The 14,160-nt window shown below is 40.0% G+C and overlaps 2 long non-coding RNA genes across 3 annotated transcripts in view; one reads left to right on the top strand and one right to left on the bottom strand.

Annotated features, from left to right (window-relative positions):
- Nucleotides 1-308: 308 nt before the first annotated feature.
- LOC110343282 lies at nucleotides 309-8,646 on the bottom strand. The gene is made up of 3 exons (XR_002385519.2): nucleotides 8,313-8,646; nucleotides 4,286-4,425; nucleotides 309-2,553 (listed from the first exon to the last, which is right to left on the bottom strand). It is a non-coding gene; the product is annotated as an uncharacterized LOC110343282 (long non-coding RNA).
- A 152-nt stretch (nucleotides 8,647-8,798) lies between these two features.
- LOC121133665 overlaps nucleotides 8,799-14,160 on the top strand; it is a 71,638-nt gene continuing 66,276 nt past the window's right edge. For both annotated transcript variants that reach the window (XR_005870616.1, XR_005870617.1), the window contains exon 1: nucleotides 8,799-9,152. This is a non-coding gene — a long non-coding RNA (uncharacterized LOC121133665). The remainder of the gene's footprint in view (nucleotides 9,153-14,160) is intronic.

The raw sequence follows: 14,160 nt of genomic DNA, 5'->3' as shown, positions 1-14,160 counted from the left end.
TACTTTGGGGTGCTTTGCTATTTGTCTTATTTTGTTTAAGCAAGTTGAGGGAGTTCAGCAAGGAGAAAACCAGATTTCCATTCCCAGGAGTCACAAGGTGGAAGGAGAGAACAAGATCTTACAAGTTGTCCTCTGATCTCCATGCATATGCCATGGTACTCACACACACACACACACACACACACACACACACACACACACCTCAATAAATGTAATAAGATAGTTGAACTAAAAATTTTTGTTGATCAAGGTCATTTATAAACATACACATATGTAACTAAAGTCACAAAGAAACAGTGGACAAGAAGTCTTAATTAAATTTTATGGCATGCAGGGTTAAATTAAAGTCTTTTCTTAAAGTGAAATGGTGTGTGTGCTTCTTAATCATCACTGTTTTCCTTGAATACAGAGCTCAGGAAAAGTTCAACACCATTAGTATGCCTTCTGTTCAAGATGAATGGATTTAGTTGTTACTGAACAGTTGAAAGGCAATCGTAAATCTCCTTCACACCATGAAAATGATTCTGATAAATTGAGTCATCTGATGAGCAGTGACAGCAAAGGTCTTTTTTTTATAATTCTGAATAGATATAGATGCCTTCAAAAGAATGCTGTAGTGTCCAGTAACTTACTGAAGCAGATACAGAGATCCACAGATAAGTACTGGGGCAAGCTCCTGGAGTCCAGTCAAAGAGACTGAAGAGAGATTATATGAGCAAAGGGGTCAAGGTCATGATGGGGAAACCCACAGAGACTGCTGACCTGAGCGTGTGGGGGGAGCTCACGGAATCTAGACTAACAGCTGGGGAGTCTGCCTAGGACTCACCTATGCCCCCTAAATGTGGGTGATAGTTCTGTAGTTTGAGCAGTCTGTGGGGCCATTGGCAGAGGGATCAGGATTTATCCCTAGTGCATGAACTGACTTTTCAGAGCCTATTCTCTATGGTGGGATGCCTTGCTCAGCCTAGATACAGGGGAGAAGGGGCTTGGTTCTGCCTCAACTTGATATGCCAGAATTTGTTGACTTCCCAAGGGATGCTTTAAACTTTCTGATGAGTGGATGGGAGTTTGGGTGGTGGTAAGGTTTAGGGGAAGCAGGAGAAAGGGAGGGAGGTGTAACTGTGGTTGGTATGTAAAATTGAAAAAAAAAGCTTTCAGATAAATAATTTTAAAAAGAATCAAGAAAAAAACTAATGCTGACATGAAAAGTCAATAGCAAAGTGTAAAATTTGTTGAAACAAATTTGGTAACCACAAGCCTAAGGAATTCCAAGAGGTTGGTAGATAAAACCCACAGACGTTAGAAAGCACTGCTGTGGAATTAAATTTCCTAACTGGATAACATACTCGTATCACTATTAATCTATTCCAGGTGGTGAATATATGGCCCATTGCTCTAAATGTTATTAAAATAAAATTTTAAATAGCTTAGTCCCTGGTTAACATATTAGAATAATTAATTCTTCTTCCAGGAAAAAAATGACAACTACTTAGTCATAGGGTGATTTGCTGAAGGTCACTTTCCTGTGGAAACATCATGCACTATAATTCCTGTGGTCTTATTTGATGAGACTAGAACTGACCAGAGACATAAAGAAAATTAAAAGAATGATTACTAGCAAGCAATTTTTAAAAAGAGAAAATTAAGCATAGAAGTCTCGGCAAAACATGTTTGGTGAAAGTTGCTCACATTCTAAAGTTATGAGTTATTTCAAAAGTCTTGGGTCAGCGTTTACATTCAAGATCAGCTACGTCATGGGCTGAATGGTCTTCTGTGAGAAGAGCCTGATTACAGTACTTTTCCAATTTGATAGAATTCTGAAATTCCCCAAGCAATGACTCACTAGAATTTTACTGCTGGATTTATTGTTAACAGCACCTAGTAAGGTCTCTTCCAATGAAATCAAGAACAATTGTTCTCAAATCTCTTGAAATCGATGAAAATTCTTGTTGGAGATCATGAAAAGACAGGTTGGAAGAATATGTAACTCACAGTTGTATGAGTAGATGTAGGGCATAAACATTTTGCAATATTCACTATGCCGTAATACAGATTAGTGAAAGAAGTAAATGTCAGACCTAAAGACTATCAGTGTTCCAATGGATGACACAAACCATGCATGGGTTGGAAGCACTAAATGGATGTAGTAGGGTTTTGAAATCGTAAACGAAGTTAGTGATGAATAACCAATTGGTGTGATGTTCACTGGGGAAGATCATTTTTTCCCAATCTCAGAATCCCTTAGTGCCTGTTGTTCTTTGTGTGAGGGTGGAGGCCTCATTGACTTTCCCCCGTCCACTTCCCAATGTCTATTTGTGTCGTCCTTGCTCAGCTCGTGCTTAGGCAGTCACATTGTAGCAATCTATAGGCAATAGTCTATAGCTTTTGACAGTACCAGAAGGCACGGTCTCACAGCAAACTCCCTGGTCCTCTGACCATCTCCTCCTCTGCAGTATTTCCCGAGTTTGGTGCAAGAGTATTGTAGATGCATCTGTTAGGACTCAGCTCCACCATTCTGTCTTCCGAATGGTTCGTTTTTCTGCTGGTTTCCATCTGCAGCAAAGGGAAGGAAATGTGGTAGAAATATGAGAGCAGTTGGACAGGAGGCATTTGGGGTAGATTTGATTGAGACACACTATATGCATGTATGAAATTCTCCAATAATGTTTTTTTTGTTTTTAAAGTTAGGCTTTTCGTATCTGCTTCACACTGCATACCAATGTATCCTTGAGTAAGTAGATTGGAAAACAGTAGATCTACTCAGAGCACTTTTGGCATATTGAACCCAATGCTTTTGGGGAATTTTGCTAAGTTGGTGTAAGGATGCCATTGGTCTATCTGGAATAATGTGGGTGATGATATTGTTTTCTGCATAAAGAGTAATATTTTACAGAAGTCTTTTTTGTTTCTTTTAGGTGAGCTCCCATCACCTGTTACAAAACATAGACAGCCAATTCAGAAATGAAATCAAGCACCTAGCTTCAGTAACTCTATTAGATATAGTTTCTCAAAAAGAAAAGAATATGTCGGGTCCTGAGAACGTATTTCCAATAGCAAATCTTCAAATCCTAGGGATGTTGGAACCTGGATAAAATCCATTTGGATTATGTTCAAAGCACCATTGAGAATTTGGGTCTCAGGCACGTCCCATCTTTATAGTTCTTACAGAATGATGTTGCTGACAGGTGACACATGTCCTGAAAATAACCAGTTATCACAATGGCAGCATTGGTAGCAATCCACTCCATGGGTACCTTTATGGACAAATTTTACTAATCTACCTTTGCAATGAGTCACAAAAAGCTATCTTGAGAGGACCAGAGATTATGTCAGTAAACATAAAACAAGAGGGCTTTTCTTCATGTTCAAAGTCTCACCAGGTTTTACCCTTTGAGGCGAAAGCTTGTGTGGAGACTTTCATTGCAGCAGGTTGTTTAGCCCCTGCTGCAGCTTTCTGATTAGCACCTAAAGTTAGGAGAGTCCCTGCCTTTATAACAGGCATCCTTCAAGGTAATAAGAATGCATCTACAGTTCCCCAAGTTATCATCGCCTCTTCTTTTGGCTGAGGTGAGAAACCCTCTCATCATAAGCAACTCCAAAGCCGTATCCGTTCTGAATACACACACATCCTCAAGTATTTGGCTAATTGACACACTCTCTAAGTGCAGTAATTCTGCCACCTGGACCAGTTTTACTCCAAGTAAAGAATCGTGTGCTCCGGACCTGTTTAAAATGATAGATAATAGGTCCTGCTTCATAACCTTCGGGGTCAGTCTTGGAACCAGATCCATCAACACAAATTTGGGTCATGTTTCTCAAGGAGATTTCTAGTGAGTGAGGCACATTAATTTCCTAACTGAAGCAAGACAGTCACACTGGTGCTGGTATTTCAGAAGAGCACAGGATTCAGTGGGTTGCAGGGGTTAACCGGGCTGTAAGAGGAGAGTATGTTGAGCTTAATGGATTGGATGAGAATCATTATATGCACTCAACTCAGTTAGTGCCTGATAAGAAACCAGAAGACAAGGCAGAAAGCCTAGAATTTGTTCCATAGAAGTATCAAGGTCTGAAGCTTCATTTATAGTTCTGTGTCCAGGGGAGTGAGGCTCTAAAATCGTGCTGAGGGCAGGCAAAAGAGTTAGAGAACCCCCAAATCCCACAGTTAGGTGTCCCGCGGATCACCCACCCACATACACAGCCATTATATGTATGCAGAGAACCTAGCTCTGACCCATAGTCTATGATTTTAGCTTCAGTGTCTGTGAACCGTGTTAGAGCTGCTTACTTGTTTATTCTGTAGGTTGTGTCCTCATGCCCTCTTCTGCGGGATTCCCCTAGCTCCGCCTAGTGTTTGGGCATGGTAACTGCATCTTCTGCATCTGCTTCCATCAGATGCTGGCTGACTCTCCCCTGATTACAAACGGGCTATGAGTATAAGAGAATGCCATTAGAAATCAACCATTTCATTGACTCCCCCCTCCCCAGTCATGTTTGTTTCTATCCTGGGTCTTATTGTAACTTGATATGTCATGTGCAGTTGATATCCCTGGGAGACTTGGTGTTTTTTTGTTTTGTTTTGTTTTTTTAAGGGAAATAGAGGAGGTGTGGATCTGAGGGAGAAGAGACGTGGGGGAGAGGACTGGGAAGAGTGGAGGGAAGGGAAACCGAGGTCAGGATATAATGTCTGAGAAAAAACAAAATAAAACATCAATTAAGGTTGAAGCTACAGTAAGCAGGTAGTTTGCAATGTCTCTTGTGGAAATGAATTTAAACCTTATGTGAAGGACTGGATTGGCATAAGAAACCCCAACATCAAGTTATCAGCACAAAGGAGATTTATTTGCCCCAGAGGGACAAAGAGCATGGGATAAGGAATAAAAGCAGGAGACAGAGGACAGGGAGAGTGGGAAAGAGAACGAGGCAGGGGAGATGTTATTTTCCCTGGAGAGACAAAGGGCTGCCTCTGGATGGAGAGGAGGCAGACATGGTCAATAGGCAAGTGAAAGTTTATAAAGGGAAAAGGGAAACCCTATGTTGTGGTGACTTAGCTTTGATATGGCATGTTAACTGGGCAAGCCAAAAAGGGGCTTTGGACTGCTAGACTTCACTACTTTGATTGCTGGACATTGAGGGTCAGTCTCAATGGGGAGGTAGTGACCAAATAAGGGAATAGACATTGATGGATAGATTTAGGAATGCAATCTAATGGTTTTCAGCAAGGCAGACGGAATGGAGAAGGGCAAGGCCTGCCAGACATATATTTACCATGCTCAGGCCTGCTAGAATCCTTCACTAAGTACATATCCATTCCCTCGCAAATTGATGAAACAGCCTTTGGTAACTAAGGATTCCTAAAGGTGAATCACACTGAGAAGACATCTTCAGAATATGGAAAGCCTGTTGAGTTTCTACCTCCAGAATCGAAGTCTCACTTGATCAATCTAAGAAAGATGTTAAGATCACGGAACAGTTGGCATTCTTGGCCAACAGTATCCAGATATCTTTTGTGGCTATGTTGAACAGTGGCCTAGGATAAATTTTATAGATTTTGAAATATTATGGAAGATAGAAGATGCACAGTACCAACCAAATCTTGGTGGAATCTCCAAGAAAACTGTAAATAAACAAAGGTCACTACACTATGAACAAATGCTCTCTATACAGTAGTTGCTAAATGGAAGAATCGCCAGCATACATTGTATGAGTTTTTCAGAGACTCCAATATAGAAAGTATTGTGAGAGATCAGTAATGAAGGAAAGCTTTTCACATATGCCAAAACTAAGACCATTTGGAGGGGGAGAGTTAGAGGTAAGCCAACTGGAAGCAGTTAGCCAAGTCATGTGAAAGAAAAGCTAGATTGGGGAATTGTCTAGATCAGAGCGGTCCATGAGAATGTAGTATTTGGGAGATTGATGAAGAAAGGTTCTGTCAATTTGAAGTTGGTCCTGGACCATATAAGAAAGCCAGCCAAGAATAGGCAAGAGAACAAATCAGAAAACAGTATTTCTCTTTGGTTTCTGCCTTTCAGCTCTAACCCTGACTTCCCTGGATGACAAAGTATAACTTGAAAGTGTAACCCAAATAAATTCTTTCTTTTGGTCAGAGTATTTACCACAACAACAGAAGGGAAACTAAAACATAAGTATTGATTATAGTTAAATAGGAATGTAATTTTTGGCCCTAAGTTGGAAACATGGCAAAAAAATGTGGAATCTGGCAATAATTAAGTTCTGATGGATTTGGAAACCAACATGAGAAGGTTCTAGATGTGCCTTTAGATTAGTTCTTACAAGAGTTTGTGACCAGAGTTACATGTGGACTGTTATCTCTCTTAGTCCATTTTTGATTATAAGAAAATATCTGATGCTTACTAATATAGGAAATATAAACCTTATAGTTTTGTAGGTCCAACAGCATGAACCTGTCATCAGCTTGACTTTTATGATGGTTTTCTGGCTATATCACAAATAACGGACAGCGTCATAGTGGGGTTATACGCCACAGAGAAAAAAAGAGCATATAAGACAGGAAGCAAGACAAAAAGATCAATATAACAAAATTGGCTTTATAACAATCTTCTCCAAAGCTACTGTAACCATCCAGGTTTGACTTAATTCCTTCTGAAGGTGGTACCCAAGACCTATTCTCTTTCCACTAAAGCACATCTCTAAGGTTCTACCACCTTACCCTTCCACAATGAATCCTAGATCATCAGCGTGTGAAACTGCTGCATAAACTCAAAACACAACCAAATCATAATACTTTGCATGTCTTATCTAATCACACACTGAGCTTTGAAGCTGCTAGGACAATTGTGTCAGTCACACTGTTGATAAGGAATGTGTGACCTGAAAAATACGCCGGACTTTCTTAGTGGTCCCAAAAGCAGTCTATCCATGTTTAGAACAGTTGAAAGCTAATCTAATGACATGATACAACCTTATAGACTTATAATAAGCCCTCAGCTTTGCGCATACAGTGATACATCAAACCGCTGGGGAAAGACTAGCCAGCAAGCGACTTACAGTTGCAATAAGGGTCTGGAAATTCAACATTCGTCTCTTAGAAAATTAAGAAGAGGAGAAAATGAAACCTTAGATTATAGGTCCCTGCTCCACAGCCAGATATATAAGGAAACTAGGAAAATGGATACTCTAGCAATACTCAACAATGAAAGATTAAAGACAGGGGTATCTAGTGCAATTTAGACTTTGTTTGCAAACATGAAAGGGGACACATGGGGATTTGCATATCCAACAGTAACATGCAGTTTTAAAAAGTGCGAAGTAACACACACAAAAGTGCACAGAAATAGAATCTGATAACCCAGAATACAGGACCACCATCTCTGCTGAAACACAGCATGCTTCCCTAAAGCCTCTCCCACCCTTTGATCAAAGACAATCTCAAGAAAGACTATTCTTATTCACTCCATCAGAGACCTGGCTGACCTCATTAGGTATTTCTGTCTATTCACACATATAGCAGGTAGCTCTTCTTACAGTATCTCTGCAAGGAGACACCTCAAATTGCCAGGCCATCAAGAATGTGTAGCCAAGAGTGTATGTCATGATCCTTATCTGCCAGGCTGTCCAGCAGTTCTTCCTTGTTGGAGATGAAACTCTCTGGCCTGAAACTTATCCTAAGAGTGTCATAGAGTAAAATACACCAAAGGAAAAAAGTCTATCTGCTCAAACTATTAGTCTTACATTGACATTTTTCAGAAGTGGGTGACCTGAACAGTGTTTAATACAGTTGGCAGGCATGTTTGGTGGTTATAATGCCTTATAAAAATCAGTCATGCCCCCAGAAAAGTGTTTTCTTTGTTTTTTCAAGACAGGGTTTCTCAGTGTAACTTTGGAGCCTGTCCTGTAACCAACACTTATAGACCAGGCTGGTCCCGAACTCACAGAGATCAACCTGCCTCTGCCTCCCACATGCTGAGATTAAACATGTGTGCCACCACTGCCCAACTACAAAAAATTCTATAAAAGATAAAACAATATTTAAACACAGCTTTTAAGGAACATAAATACAATGTTTAAAGAATGCTTCTAAAAAAGAATGAATATTGTATCTAACTTACAAAAATAAAAAAAACTTCTATGACATTACTCATCAAATATACACAGAATATCACTAAAGTTTCCAGCCAAATGTGTCAAGATTCCCAGGTAAATAGATTCTGTATATCAGAAGTAGATTCTAAGAATTGGTATATTATCAAGACTTATAAAATCAGTGGCATGTGTCCTGAATAGATGACAACAAGCCTAAGATGTACCAGGTTCAAGTTAAAGAAATAACTCACCATCATCTTCATCCTTCCCAGACAGAATACAATTTTAAAATTCTTCCAATTAATTCTAATTAACATTTACTCATACAAATGTGACACAGGGGAGACTGTAAACCTCTTTCTGTTTGACAGTATTTCCCAAGTGTCTCATTATAGTACTTCAGATAATCAGCACCATTTCTAAGCCTTCTTCCAGTGAAAGGGAAAAAACACCTTCATGATTTTCCAGGGATCTTTGAGAGATGTCACTAGTTTTGGTGGCTAATCAATCTAACCAAATGATGTACTTGACATAAAAATCAGTTGGTTTTCTAAGGGTTACTAGACACCCACTGCTTTGGTCTCCCTACCTTGCCCGGGATTTGAATTGTTTGCCCAGCTAAAGTGAAGCTGCTTTCTCTGTGTTCATAACCACAAACCATTTCCTGAATTGAATTTCCTGTTGTCACCGACTTTGTCCGCATTTGCTAGGCTTCAAGAACATTCTCATCTCTACCTCTCCTTTCCTCACTTCTCACAACCAAGAGTCTACATATAAAACTTTGCCCACTCATCCTTTCCATGAGACGTATATGATTTAAGCTTCAAGGGACTGTGTGATAATGCTCCCCTCATCCTATTTCAATAACCTTCTTAATAAGTTTCCATGTTTATGTCCAGATTGGATGTTGTTCTACAGCAGTGATGATTCTGTAATTTGAACAGAATTCTGACTGCCCCTCAACTGTTGTTTTTTTCTACAACGTGCCATGACTTGGACAGAATGCTGACTTCTCCTGCTCTCCTCACCCAAGGGGTAATACCATCTTATTGAACCTTTGCAGCCTGTCCTGGAAAGCAAAATCCACAATGGTGAGTCCATACCCTCCAAATTCCAATATCCCAACATTCTAGATGGTTTTTTTTTCTCCTTTGTAAGTCCACTTTAGTTCTCCCTCGATTTTGACTTTTTCTACTCTTTCTCTAAAATCCCTCAACATTTTTATAAATATGGTTAAACTTCATGACTGATTCCTAGGAAGCCATATCTCAATTTGAGGTCAAAGGCCTCTGGCAGGGGTTTCTTTTATTGTCAAGGTGAACTGTCAATCATCTCTTACACCTCGCATCCCAGACTGCGAGATGCGTGCTCTTGAGACAACTTGGAATCTTCCCAAACTGTCTTATTTTGAGGAGGGCTGTTTGTTTCCACAACTCTGATATCTCGCCCAAGCAGCACATAGCTTTTCCCTACCTACTTATTTGTTATAGATAGAAACAATGTCATTCCTTCAAAACCCCTTGCAGAGCCGTTGCTTCCCACAGAGGCCACCTCTCCTCCATCGCCCCCTACCCCGGCTCCAGGCTTTTGTCTTAAGACATTCCCATTGCCGACTCCAAGATTTCTACCTCCTGTCTTTACTTACCTGACTTGATTTTTTGAATCTTCTAACCTTCAAAACCTCTACCCTCCCTACTTCTTTGCCTAACTCTGCCAGACCTCAGTTTGCCCTCTAACTTCTTATGCTTTCTGGGTTAGAAGCACCTCTGCCCTTACTGGCGCCTCTGTGGGAGCTTAGGGCCACCAACAGCAACAGTCTGAGGCCAAAATGTCTATAAAAAAGACAAATTAAACATTTATCCACTAGCAGGCTTGAGAAACACCAGATGACAGCCATTGTCTCTCCTCTCTCCTGCCTTGCTCTAGCCCACAGACTTCATAGAACTCAACATCAGGTCAAAGAACGAAAGGTCCATTACACCAACAATGGTGAAAAGGCTTCTGCCCTTATATTGAGCTGGTTGCTTCGTTTTCCCTTGTCAAACCACAATCTTTATAAAAAGGAAAAAAAGCAGGAGATGAGACTCCATTCTTTTCTATAAACGAATGAGCTGTATATTTCTGTGTTAATGCCTCAACTGTGGCTAAAATTTAAAGTTGGAATCTGTTACACTATTTATGTCCCTGTCTGTATAGGTACATATGCAATTATGCATGTGTGGGTATGCCTGTACAAACTGTGTTTGTGCAATGTTTTCTTTCATCCAGATGGCATCACCACATTCAATTATAAAATCCCTTAATGGGGCTCATTTTGGATTGGCTTAGAGCTAAATAAAAGCCTATAGAAATTAAGAAATTTAAGTTTCCATATGACTAATGTAAAAGCAATTGTTGTTATAAAGTCTTTAATAGAATGTATTAAAAACTCAAGTCCACACACTTAAGGTAAATTGTTAGCTAATGAGACTAGTTTATATGATGACTTGAATACAGTAAAGTCTTCCTCTGAATTGTCAGTGAAACAAGCATAAATTTAGATTTATTTCATTTGGGTGTTCCTTGCTTATGCACACACTTCATATATTTGCTTGATATACATATTCTCAGTATATTCTATGTGCTTGATATCCGTGACATATGATGGCTTAAGCTATTATATCTGAAAATTTTCTCTTTGAAAATTATGCTTATCTATTTCATAAGTTAGATACACTCTTCTTTGAAAATAGAATTAATCTTTCCATGTATATATATTTAGCTTAAAACTTTTGAATTGACTTTAAGTGTCATATGAATAATCAAATTTCCCTGGCATTTGCATTATTATGCACTTAACTTACACTGGATCTTTTAATTTCCAAACTTTAAAAATAATGTTGAACACAGACATTTTCACTCTGTCTTCTACAGTTGTTTGTGGTGGTCTCTGATACGTTCCACCCATTGTCAGCATATTAACTACAGTGCAGAGGGCTTTATCAGCAGCAAAAGACTAGCTCAGATACCCAACAAAAATGTCAGGAACTTGGAAACAGGGATAATTTAACCAAGGTTCATCCTGGAAGACAGTATTTGAGAATGACTCATATCATCCGATTTGACAATATACCTTTAAGGAATGTGTCTAACTATCTGGGGGAATCTCACCTGATTCCTGGCTTTCATGCTCTCCAGCCTTATAGGTGAGGAAGGAAATGGCTTCCCACCAGGCTCAGAAGTTAGAGAATCTCTGGAGTCCTAAGGAAAATAGAATCCCTGCTGTATCAACAGGCTCTGCAAGCCACACAGGGTGATAAGCACCTAGCTCGGTTTCTTACCCACAGAGGCTCTGAAAAGTACAATTTGAGATTCCCAGCATCTTCCAGCAGAGCAAATGTAAAAATTCGGCTGCAAATTGCCATTCTTGGTACACCTGTATGAGTAACCAGGCCAAATTCAACAAGGTCAACCAGATCCCTGACTGAATGGTCAAGAAAAATCAAAAAATGGGAGAGACTTTAGGGAGGTTTCAGAGGGACAATGGCCAATCTTCTGTTTCTAGTCCAGTGCACTTATGTTTGAGCTACTTTCTATCTTTTTTTAAACAGCATGTAGCTGATATGAAGACTACATTTGGCAGAGATTTAATTGGTTTCTTCTTCTACTGTGGACATGTTGATCTGGGTGTCAAATTTCAAGATATACTTGGTTTTTACACATTGTGCAGGTGGTCAAACTTCAGCAAATTTTCTGTACCTTGCACAAATTGTCAGCCTTCAACCAAGTTTTCAGACCTTCTGGTTTCTTTCAGTATCTGTCTCTCTACATATCTCCATATTTCTAAATTAACCATCTACTTTGTCTCTTTCTTTTTTTTTTTTTTTTTTTGGTATTTACGTGACAGGGTTTCTCTGTATTGTTTTGGAGGCTGTCGGTCCAGCCTGGCCTCAAACTCACAGAGATCCACCTACCTTTGCCTCCCGAGTGCTGGGATTAAAGGCGTGCATCACCACCACCCGGCTTTTTTTTTTTTTTTTTTTTTGGAACTTTGACTCTTTCTTGTGAGACTTAAACCTCTTAAGAGAGATGTTTGCTGTAGTCCTAGTTTATCAGCTTGATTCTGGCAGATAAATTTCAATGTCCTGTTACGCATTTATAAAGACTCACCCATAGCTGTTGTGGGCTATGACTGTTTTCTTCTGGACAGGCAACTGTTCTTACCACTAAACATATCCATTGAAATCTAAGTCACTTCCTGAAGAAGGCTGCCAAGGTACTGCAGGACATCACCAATAACATCAGAAAACTCAAGGAGCTGTGCTAGTGTGCCTCAGTCAGAAGGGTCCATCCAGTCCATCCATCAAATCTATACTTCCCTGAAATGGACAGCCTAGATTTCAGCTTCTGTATCTTTCATTAATGCATCCATTTTCCTTAATATTTCCCATTTTTCTTTGCATTCAGTGATTTAAAGGATACTTCATTGATTTAGTCAGCATGCCAAATAATTGTTCAAGGTGAAAACTCTCACCCTGGATATTATTCCATCCTCTCATAACCTAATTGAAATTCTCCTCATCCCTGTTTTATAAAAGTACATACCAACTTTTTATTTTATTTTATTTTTTAAGAAAAGAGCTTGCTTCACATGTCAATCCCAGCTCCCTCTCCCTCCCCTCCTCCCGCACCCCCAACATTCCCCCCAGCCTCCCACCCTATCACCACTTCCTTCCACATAGGGGATATCCAGAGTCTGTCATTTCACTCAGGGCAGGGTCCAGACACTCCTCTAAGAGTCCAGGCTGAAAGAACATCCCTCTTTGTGTTATGGACACATGAAGTCCATTTGTATGCCAGGGATAAACACTGATCTACTGCCCATGGCCACATAGGTTGCCCAGACCTCCTCACTGACTCTCACACTCAGGGGGTTTAAATCAGTCCCATGCTGGCCTCCCAGCTGTGGGTCTAGGGTCCAAGAGCTCCCCCCTTGTTCAGATCAGCTGTCTCTGCTGGTTTCGCCATTCTTTGTCCATTTGCTCATCACTCCTCTCTCTCTGTCACTGGGTTCCAGGGGTTCAGTTCAGTGTTTACCTGTGGGTGATTGCCTCTGCTTCCATCAGTCACTTGATGAAGGTGCTAGGATGGCATGTAAGGTAGTCATCAAGTTCATTATCAGGGATGGGCATTTAAGGCAGCCTCTCCACTATTGCTTAGCTTGCCAGTTGGTGCCATCCTTGTAGATCGCTAGAGGTCTCACTGGTGCCAGATCTCTCTTCAAACCTATAATGACTCCCTCTATTATGGTATTTCTCATCCTATTGTCCCCCATTCTTCCCCCAACTCAACCTTCCTGCTCCCCCATGACCTACTCTCTCCTCCTCTTCTCCCCCTCTCTTCTTCCCAGCTCCCACTCCCCCCCTGCCAACTTTTATTAATGTACCTCCTTCACTCCCCTAGTCACCTACCTCAAGACCTCTGCTTACAAAAGCTCTTTTATAGTCTCCTTCCCAGAAATCTCTGAATTAGACTTTGTTGCCTTCTTATTAAAGTAGCCTGTTTTAATAGTATCTGTCTTGCTCAGCGTTAGAGGTACATTTCTTTCCTTGGCAAAGGCAAAGATCTCATTTAGGATCTGATTTGGGCAATTTAAGTACATAAAGTTATCTGATAATCAAAACGCAAGTGAATAGGACAGTGTGAAGTTCAGAAACAAACCTTGATTTCCCATTTAACCAAAAGAGCATTTAAAATATTTTAGGGTGTTAAGGATTAACTCAACAGCACTGCTTGCATACCATATGTTGGGACCTGAGTTTAATCCCTACATAAAGGCAGAGGATGTTTAGAGATGATGGGGTGATAATTCACTTACAGAACTCTCCAGATCTTTTAAGTGAAGACTTTGTTTCCTTAATAATCAATGGCATGGTAAAAATTACATAGGACACAGAAAATTATGCTGCTGTTAGGAATATTTTTGTTTAACTTCTCAAGAGATAACTCATAAGGTAAAGAAAATATATTTTAATATCTTATTAAGAGAAGACCACTAATCTTAGAAGCTGTTGTCATTTCAATAGTGAAAGTCAAATAGTAGAATTGTCTCAGCATAGT

The sequence above is a fragment of the Mesocricetus auratus genome, unplaced genomic scaffold (genome assembly GCF_017639785.1).
Source record: "Mesocricetus auratus isolate SY011 unplaced genomic scaffold, BCM_Maur_2.0 Super-Scaffold_100023, whole genome shotgun sequence".
Taxonomy (NCBI): Eukaryota; Metazoa; Chordata; class Mammalia; order Rodentia; family Cricetidae; genus Mesocricetus; species Mesocricetus auratus.
This window is presented reverse-complemented; position numbering and strand designations above follow the sequence as displayed.